Genomic DNA, 9,076 nt, shown 5'->3' on the forward strand with positions numbered 1-9,076 from the left:
TCCCAGCTACTTGGGAGGCTGAGACAGGAGAATTGCTTGAATCTGGGAGGCAGAGGTTGCAGTGAGCCATGATCACACCACTGCACTCAAGCCGGGGCGACTGAGAACTCCGTCTCAAAAAAAAGAAAAAAAAGAAAGTACAAGTATTGATGATCTGTGGTTTTTATTTAAGTTTTGGGGTATATGTACTGGATGTGCACGTTTGTTACACAGGTAAATCTATGCCATAGTGGTTTGCTGCACCTATCAACTCATCACCTAGGTATTAAATTCAGCATGCAGTAGCTATTTTTCCTAATGCTCTCCCACCCCCCACACACCCCAACGACAGTCCCCAGGGTGTGTTGTTCCTCTCCCTGTGTCCATGTGTTCTTATTATTCAGTTCCCACTTATAAGTGAGAACATGCAGTGTCTGGTTTTCTGTTCCTGTGTTAGTTTGCTGAGGATAATGGCTTCTAGCTTCATGCATGTCCCTGCAAAGGACATGATCCCATTTCTTTTTATGGCTGCATAGTATTCCACAGTGTAGATGTCTGACATTTTCCTTATCCAGTAAAAATATGGAACATTTTATGAATTTCCATGTCATCCGTGCACAGGGACCATGCTAATCTCCGTATCATTCCAATGTTAATATATGTATTCCTGAAGCGAGCATAAAAAACTGGTATTCTTTTTCTTTTATTTGAGACAGACTCTCACTCTGTCACCCAGGCTGGAGTGCAGTGGTGCAGTCTCAGCTCACAGTAACCTCCAACTCCTGGGTTCAAGCAATTCTCCTGTCTCAGACTCTGGAGTAGCTGGGACTACAGGCACACACCACCATGGCTAATTTTTTGTGTTTTAGTAGACAAGGTTTTACCATGTTGCCCAGACTAGTCTTCAACTCCTGAGCTCAGGCAATCTGTCCGCCTTGGCCTCTCAAAGTGCTGGAATTATAGGCGTGAGTCACCGTGCCTGGCCCCAAACTGGTATTCCTTTTTTTTTTTTTTTTTTTTTGAGACAGATTCTTACTCTGTCACCCAGGCTGGAGTGCAGTGACACATTCTTGGCTCACTGCAACCTCTGCCTCCCAGGTTCAAGCAATTCTCCTGTCTCAGCCTCCTAAGTAGCTGAGATTATAGGCATGCACCACCCTACCTGTCTAATTTTTGTTTTTTAGTAGAGATGGGGTTTCACCATGTTGGCCAGACTAGTCTCGAAATCCTGACCTCAGGTGATCTGCCTGCCTCAGCCTCCAGAAGTGGTGGGATTACAGGCGTGAGCCACCATGGCCAGCCATAAATTGGTATTCTATATATATATATTTTTTGAGATGGAATTTCCCTCTTGTTACCCAGGCTGGAGTGCAATGGCGGGATCGTGGCTCACTGCAAACTCTGCCTCCTGGGTTCTAGCAATTCTCCTGTCTCAGCTTCTCTAGTAGCTGGGATCACAGGCATATGCCACCACGCCCGGCTAATTTTGTATTTTTAGTAGAGGTGGGGTTTCACCATGTTGTCCAGGCTAATCTCGAACTCCTGACCTGAGGTGATCTGCCCACCTCAGACTCCCAAAGTGACTCACGCCTGTAATCCCAGCACTTTGGGAGGCTGAGGTATTCTTATATGTTGCTGGCATTTTTATACATTGCTATTGGGATTTTAAAATGGTGAGGCCACTTTGGAAAAGTTTGGCATACCTATAATTCCACTCTCAGGTATAAAAGAGAAATGCAAACAGTTGTACACTAAACTTGTACACAAATGTACATAGCGGTATTATTCATAATAGCCAAAAAGTGGAAAAAACATACATGTCCATCAACTGATAAATGAATAAACATAATGCGGTATACCCATATAATGGAATATTATTTGGCAATAAGAAAGTTCTGATGCATAATATAATGTAGATGAACCTTGAAAACAAAGTAAAAGAAGCTAGTTGCAAAAGACCACATGTAGTATGATTTCAATTACATGCAATGTCCACAATTTGGTTATTGATTACATAACTGATTTAGTGGTTAGGAGAGGCTAGGTGAAGGAGAAATGGAAAGTGACTACTGATAGCATTCTTCTGGGGGTGATACAAATGTTCTAAAATTAATAGTGGAGGCTGGGCATGGTGGCTCAGGCCTGTAATCCCAGCACTTTGGAAGACCAAGAGTTCAAGACCAGCCTGGGCAACCAGGAAGATCTCATCTCTACTAATAATCAAAAAAATTAGCTGGACATGGTTGCCTGTGCCTGTAGTCCTAGCTGCTCAGGAGGATCAGGCAGGAGGATCCCTTGAGTCAAGGAGCTCGAGGTTGCAGTGAGCTAGGATTGCACCACTGTACTCCAGGCTGTGCAACAGAGTGAGATCTGATGTGAAAGCAAACAAAAAAATGTAAACTAACAGATGAGTTGAAAAGGTAGTAAAGAGCTTTCTTACACTCTTCATTCAGCTTTCCTTAATTTTTTTTTTTTTGAGACAGAGTCTCACTCTGTCGCCCAGGCTGGAGTGCAATGGCACACTCTTGGCTCACCGCAACCTGTGCCTCCTGGGTTCAAGCAATTCTCCTGTCTCAGCCTCCCAAGTAGCTGCAATTACAGGTGTGCGCCACCACGCCTGACTAATTTTTGTATTTTTAAGTAGAGATGGGGTTTCACCATGTTGGTCAGGCTGGTCTCGAACCCCTGACCTTGTGATCTGCCCGCCTCAGCCTCTCAAAGTGCTGGGATTACAGGCATGAACCACCGTGCCCGGCTAGCTTTCCTTAATGTTATATATATATGTATAAAACACTATAGTATAATTATGAAAATTAAGAAATTAAAATTGGAACAATACTATTTACTAAACTACAGACGTTATTTGGAGTTCCTAAGCTTTTCTGCTAATGTCTTTTTCTTTGAGAGAAGGTCTTGTGCTGTCACCTAGGCTGCAGTGTGATGGCGTGATCTTGGCTCATTGTAATCTCCACCTTGATCCTTGGGCTTCAGCCTCCCAAGTAGCTTGGACTACAGACATGTGCCACCACACTTGGCTAACTTTTGTGTTTTTTGTTGAGATGGGGTGTCACCATATTGTCCAGGCTAGTCTCCAACTCCTGGGCTCAAGTGATTCATATTTTGGCCTCTCAGAGTGCTGGGATTATAGGTATGAGCCACTGTGCTCGGCCGACCTGGGTAGAGCTTAAAAATTCTGATACCCAAAGAGTGCCTCAGATCAGTTAAATCAGTCTCTGATAGTGGGACCCAGACATCAATCTTTTTAACGCTCCCCAGCTCATTCCAATGTACAGCCAAGAGTGACAACCACTGCCTGGATGTTGATAGTTAAAGGAACTCCAACTCATTTTGCTAACATGTAGCCTTTGGGTATGGTTATTCAACCAATTAAACATTTATTATACATTTCTTCAAAAAGCCACTGTGCGAGATTATCAAACGTCTAACTTTAATGAGGACATGATACCAATAATGGAATTACTTCACTCTACCATTCTAGGCTGGTCTTTAACTCCCGACCTCATGATCCACCTGCCTCAGCCTCCCAAAATGTTGGGATTACAGGCATGAGCCACTGAGCCCAGCAATTCTAGGAATTCTAACAAGAAGGATGTATTAGTCTGCCATGACTCTTTTCTATGAAACCCAGACTGATTCCTCACGATTAGTAATTTTTTTTGAGACGGAGTCTTGCTGTGTCGCCCAGTTGGAGTGCATTGGCACAATCTCGGCTCACTGCAACCTCTGCTGCCTGGGTTCAAGCGATTCCCCTGCCTCAGCCTCCTGAGGAGCTGGGACTACAGGCGGGTGCCACTACATCCAGCTAATTTTTTGTATTTTAGTAGAGACAGGGTTTCACCATGTTGACCCGGATGGTCTTGATCTTCTGACCTCATGATCTGTCCGCCTTGGCCTCCCAAAGTGCTGGGATTACAGGTGTGAGCCACCGCGCCTGGCCTAGGATCAGCAATTCTTTCTCTAAATTAGTAGTTCTCTACCAGGGGGATTTTTGTCCCCTCCCCTAACATTTGACAATGAATGGTTGGAGGCGTTTGGTTGTGACAACTGAGGGAGGGGAGGGAGAATGCTACTGGCATCTAGTGATTAGAGGCCAGGTTCAGGTCAGCTGTGGATTTGGGAAAAAAAAAAAAAAGAAATAATAAAGATTGGAGGCCAGGTATGTTGCTAAACATTCTACAATGCACGGAAAGTCCCCCACAACAACAACAAAAAAAAAAAAAAAAAAGAAAAAAAAGAAAAAAGGCCCCCACAACAAAGAATGATCCATCCCCAAATGTCAACAGTGCTGAGGTTGAGAAAGATTGTCCTAAATCCTGAGTCCCAAAGAAAAAGTTTGATTCACAAAGACTAATTTTTATTTATTTATTTATTTGAGACAGAGTCTCACTCTGTCACCCAAGCTGGAGTGCAGTGATTCGATCTTGGCTCACTGCAACCTCCGCCTCCTGGGTTCAACCGATTCTCCTGCCTCAGCCTCCCAAGTAGCTGGGGTTATAGGCATGCCCAGCTAATTTTTGTATTTTTTGTAGAGACCAGGTTTCACCATGTTGGCCGGGCTGGTCTTGAACTTCTGACCTCAAGTGATCTGCCTGCCTCAGCCTCCCAAAGTGCTGGGATTACGGTTGCGAGCCATCGCACCAGGCCACATACACTAATTTCATTGTTTTCATAATTTCAGATAGAAAAAGCAGAATTCCTTATGCTGTATTTTCTCATCTTAATAATATCTATCTCCCCAGGTTTGGATTCCCAGAACACCACTAGGGCTATAAAAGTAAAGAAGTTCTGGCCTGGTGCGGTGGCTCACACCTGTAATCATAGAACTTTGGGAGGCTGAGGTGGGCGGGATCACGAGGTCAAGAGATCGAGACCATCCTGGCCAACATGGTGAAACCCTGTCTCTACTAAAAATATGAAAATTAGCTGGGCGTGGTGGCATGCGCCTGTAATCCCAAATGCTTGGGAGGCTGAGGCAGGAGAATTGCTTGAGCCCAGGGGCAGAGGTTGCAGTGAGCTGAGATCATGCCACTGCACTCCAGCCTGGCAACAGAGCAAGACTCTGTCTCAAAAACCAAACAAACAATAAAAGTAGTTCTGAAACTTACTGATTATCACAAACTTCAACGATGCTAACTTCTCTAAGCTCTAAAGTTTTTGTTTTGAGATAGTGTCTCCTGCAGTCTCCACAGCTTGAGCGCAGTGGTGCTATCATCGCTCACTGCAGTCTTGAACTCTGGGGCTCAAACGATCCTCTCCCTTCAGTCTCCTGAGGAGCTTGGACTACAGCAGGGGTATCCAATCTTTTGGCTTTCCTGGGCCACATTGGAAGAATTGTCTCAAATCACATATAAAACACTAATGACAGCTGATGAGCTGAAAATAACAACAATGAAATCGCAAAAAAAAAAAGTCTCATAATGTTTATTTTTATTTATTTATTTGGAGACAGGGTTCAGGCTGGTCTTGAACTCCCAACCTCTGGTGGTCCACCCACCTCAGCCTCCTAAGGTGTGGGGATTACAGGTATGAGCCACTGCACCAATCTAAGTCTCATAAGGTTTTAAGAAAGTTTATGAATTTGTGTTGAACCTTATTTAAAATCTTCCTGGGTGGTACGTGGCCCATAGGCCACAGGTTCAACAAGCTTGGACTATAGGCATGCACCACCGTGACCAACTAATTTTTATTTATTTATTTTTTTAAAAGATGGGGTTTCACCATGATGGCCAGGCTGGTCATGAACTCCTGACCTCAGGTGATCCACCCACCTCAGCCTCCCCAAGTGTTAGGATTACAGGCGAGAGCCACCGCGCCCGGCCAATTTTTACTTTTTTGAGATGGAGTCTTGCTCTGTTTACAAGCTGGCATGCAGTGGTGGGATCCTGGCTCAATGCAACCTCCACCTCCCAGGTTCAAGCGATTCTCCTGCCTCAGCCTCCCAAGTAGCTGGGAAAACAGGCGCATGCCCCCATGCCATGCTAATTTTTGTATTTTTAGTAGAGTTGGGGTTTTACCATGTTGGCCAGGATGATGTTGATCTCCTGATCTCATGATCCACTTGCCTCGGACTCCCAAAATGCTGGGATGACAGGGGTTAGCCACCATGCCCGGCCAAATTTTTACCTTTTTTTTGAGATGGAGTCTTGCTCTGTCACCAGGCTGGAGTGCAGTAGCACAATCTCGGCTCACTGCAACCTCCGCCTCCTGGGTTCAAGTGATTCTTCCGCCTAAGTCTCCTGAGTAGCTGGGACCACAGGCGCGTGCCACCACGCCTGGCTAATTTTTTTTGTATTTTTAGTAGAGACGGGGTTTCACCGTGTTGGCCAGGATGGTCTTGATCTCTTGACCTCGTGATCCGCCCATCTTGGCCTCCCAAAGTGCTGGGATTACAGGCGTGAGCCACCGTGCCCCAAATTTTTACTTTTTATACAAACGGGTCTATGTTGCTAAGGCTGGTCTTCAACTGGCCTGAAGCAATCCTCCCACCTCGGCCTCCCAAAGTGCTGGGATTACACATGTGAGCATTGTGTCCGGCCAACCTGTCTTGTACCTCTAGGTGTTTTTGCTAGAAATATGCATGTAGTTTACAATTCTGATAACAGTGCAAGTGATGATGCAATATACACTTTTTAAAGCTCCCCAGCTTTTTTTTTTTTTTTTTTGCGATGGAATTTCACTCATTACCCAGGCTGGAGTGCAATGGCACACTCTCGGCTCACCAAAACCTCCGCCACCAGGGTTCAAGAAATTCTCCCGTCTCAGCCTCCTTAGTAGCTGGGATTACAGGTATGTGGCAGCATGCTTGGCTAATTTTGTATTTGTAGTAGAGACGAGATTTCTCCATGTTGGTCAGGCTGGTCTCAAACTCCCGACTTCCAGTGATCCACCTGCCTCAGTCTCCCAAGGTGCTGGGATTATAGGCGTGAGCCATCTCGCCCGGCCATAGCTCCCCAGCTTTTCAAGGTGCATTAGGTCTTATGCAACAGAGAAAGTGAGAAGGAATGAAGTACAGTAGTCCCCCCTTATCCTCGGGAAATCCACTGCAGGACTCCCAGGGGATGCCTGAAATCATACAGAGGACTGAACACTAAATAAATAAATAAATAAATACACACACAAACACAGACACACATTTTTTTTCTATAGGTATATACCTATAATCGTTTATTTTATAAATTTGGCACAGCAAGAAATGAACAATAACCAATAAGAAAATAGAACGGTAACAATATACTATATACAAGTTATGTGAATGTGTTCTCTCTTTTTCTCAAAATATCTCATTGTATGGTGCTTACCCTTCTTCTTGTGTTGATGTGAGATGACAAAATGCTTACAAGATGAGATACAGTGAATGACTTAGCATTGTGATGTAGTGTTCAGCTACTATAGACTTTCTGACTATGCCTAAGAAGGGGGATCATCTGTTCTGGGTCATCCTAAATCACTGAGTCATGCTGATGTCCACAGTTGGATGTCAAAAGCAGATGATGTCAGTGACCAACAGATGGGTGGCACATACAGTGTGGTTATGTTGATTCACATCAGGACAGGGTGGTGCAAAATTTTATCACGCTACTCAGAACAGTGGGCAATTTAAAACTTAAACTACTATGGAAGGGACTATGAGTGCTTCTTAGGGTAGCAGATATTCTAGATACTCTTCAGCAAATTGGACTCCAGGCTTTATCTGACAGGTTTCAAAAGAGTTCAAAAAAGGCATGTTAGTGTACACACATGACTGGGGTTAAACATTCTAGAATTTTAGGACTCAACAACACACCACTGAGGTATTGATCTGAATTCAATTGTATATTTAGATTATGGGCTGGGCATGGTGGCTCATGCGCCTGTAATCCAGCACTTTGGGAGGCCAAGGTGGGCAGATCACTTGGTCTGGAGTTGGAGGCAAGCCTGGCCGACGTGTGAAACTTGTCTCTACTAAAAATACAAAAAATTAGCTGGGTGTGGTGGCAGGCACCTGTAATCCCAGCTACCCAGAAGGCTGAGGCAGGAGAATAGCTTGAATCCAGGAGGCAGAGGTTTCAGTGAGCTGAGATTGCACCACTGCACTCCAGCCCAGGCGACAGTGCAAGACTCCGTCTCTCTCTTTCTCTCTCTCTCTCACGCATACACACACACACGCACACACACACACAAACACACACACACACACACAAAACCAAACCAAACTAAACCCAAGGAAAAAAAAAACAACTCTTGGTGCCGGTGCGGTGGCTCATGCCTGTAATCCCAGCACTCTGGGAGGCCGAGGCGGGAGGATCACCTGAGGTTGGGAGTTCAAGACCAGCCTGACCTACATGGAGAAACCCTGTCTCTACTAAAAATACAAAATTAGCTGGGTGTGGTGGTGCATGCCTGTAATCCAGCTACTCAGGAGGCTGAGGCAGGAGAATTGCTTGAACCCAGGAGGCAGAGGTTGAAGTAAGCCAACCTTTGCACCATTGCACTCCAGCTTGGGCAACAAGAGGGAAACCCCATCTCAAAAAACAAAAAACAAAAACAGTAAAACAAAAAAATCTCTGGGAGACCAAGGTGGGTGGATCATTTGAGGTCAGGAGTTCAAGACCAGCATGACCAACATGGTGAAAACCCATCTCTATTAAAATACAAAACAGCTGGGCATGGTGGCAGGCACCTGCAATCTCAGCTACTGGGGAGGCAGAGGCAGGAGAATTGAACCCAGAAAGGGAGGTTGCAGTGAGCCAAGATCATACCATTGCACTCCAGTCTGGGCAACAGAGTAAGACTCCCTGTCAAAAACAAACAAACAAACAAAAAGGCCACGTGCCATGGCTCATGATTGTTACCCCAGCACTGTGGGAGGCTGAGGTGGGTAGATCACTTGAGGTTAGGAGTTTGACACCAGCCTGGACAATATGGTGAGACCCTGTCTCTACTAAAGCTACAAAAATTAGGCCGGGCGTGGTGGCTCACGCCTGTAATCCAAGCACTTTGGAGGCCAAGGCGGGCGGATCACCTGAGGTCGGGAGTTCAAGATCAGCCTGACCAACATGGTAAAACCCCATCTTAAAAAAAAAAAAAAAAAAAAAAA

At 45.1% G+C, this 9,076-nt stretch overlaps 1 non-coding gene across 1 annotated transcript; it reads right to left on the minus strand.

Annotated features, from left to right (window-relative positions):
* Positions 1-555: 555 nt before the first annotated feature.
* Positions 556-661, minus strand: LOC116541172. The gene has a single exon (XR_004264734.1). It is a non-coding gene; the product is annotated as a U6 spliceosomal RNA (small nuclear RNA).
* Between the last annotated feature and the right edge of the window lie 8,415 nt (positions 662-9,076).

Source organism: Sapajus apella, unplaced genomic scaffold (genome assembly GCF_009761245.1).
Source record: "Sapajus apella isolate SASKATOON/1434 unplaced genomic scaffold, GSC_monkey_1.0 scaffold148, whole genome shotgun sequence".
NCBI classification, from domain to species: domain Eukaryota; kingdom Metazoa; phylum Chordata; class Mammalia; order Primates; family Cebidae; genus Sapajus; species Sapajus apella.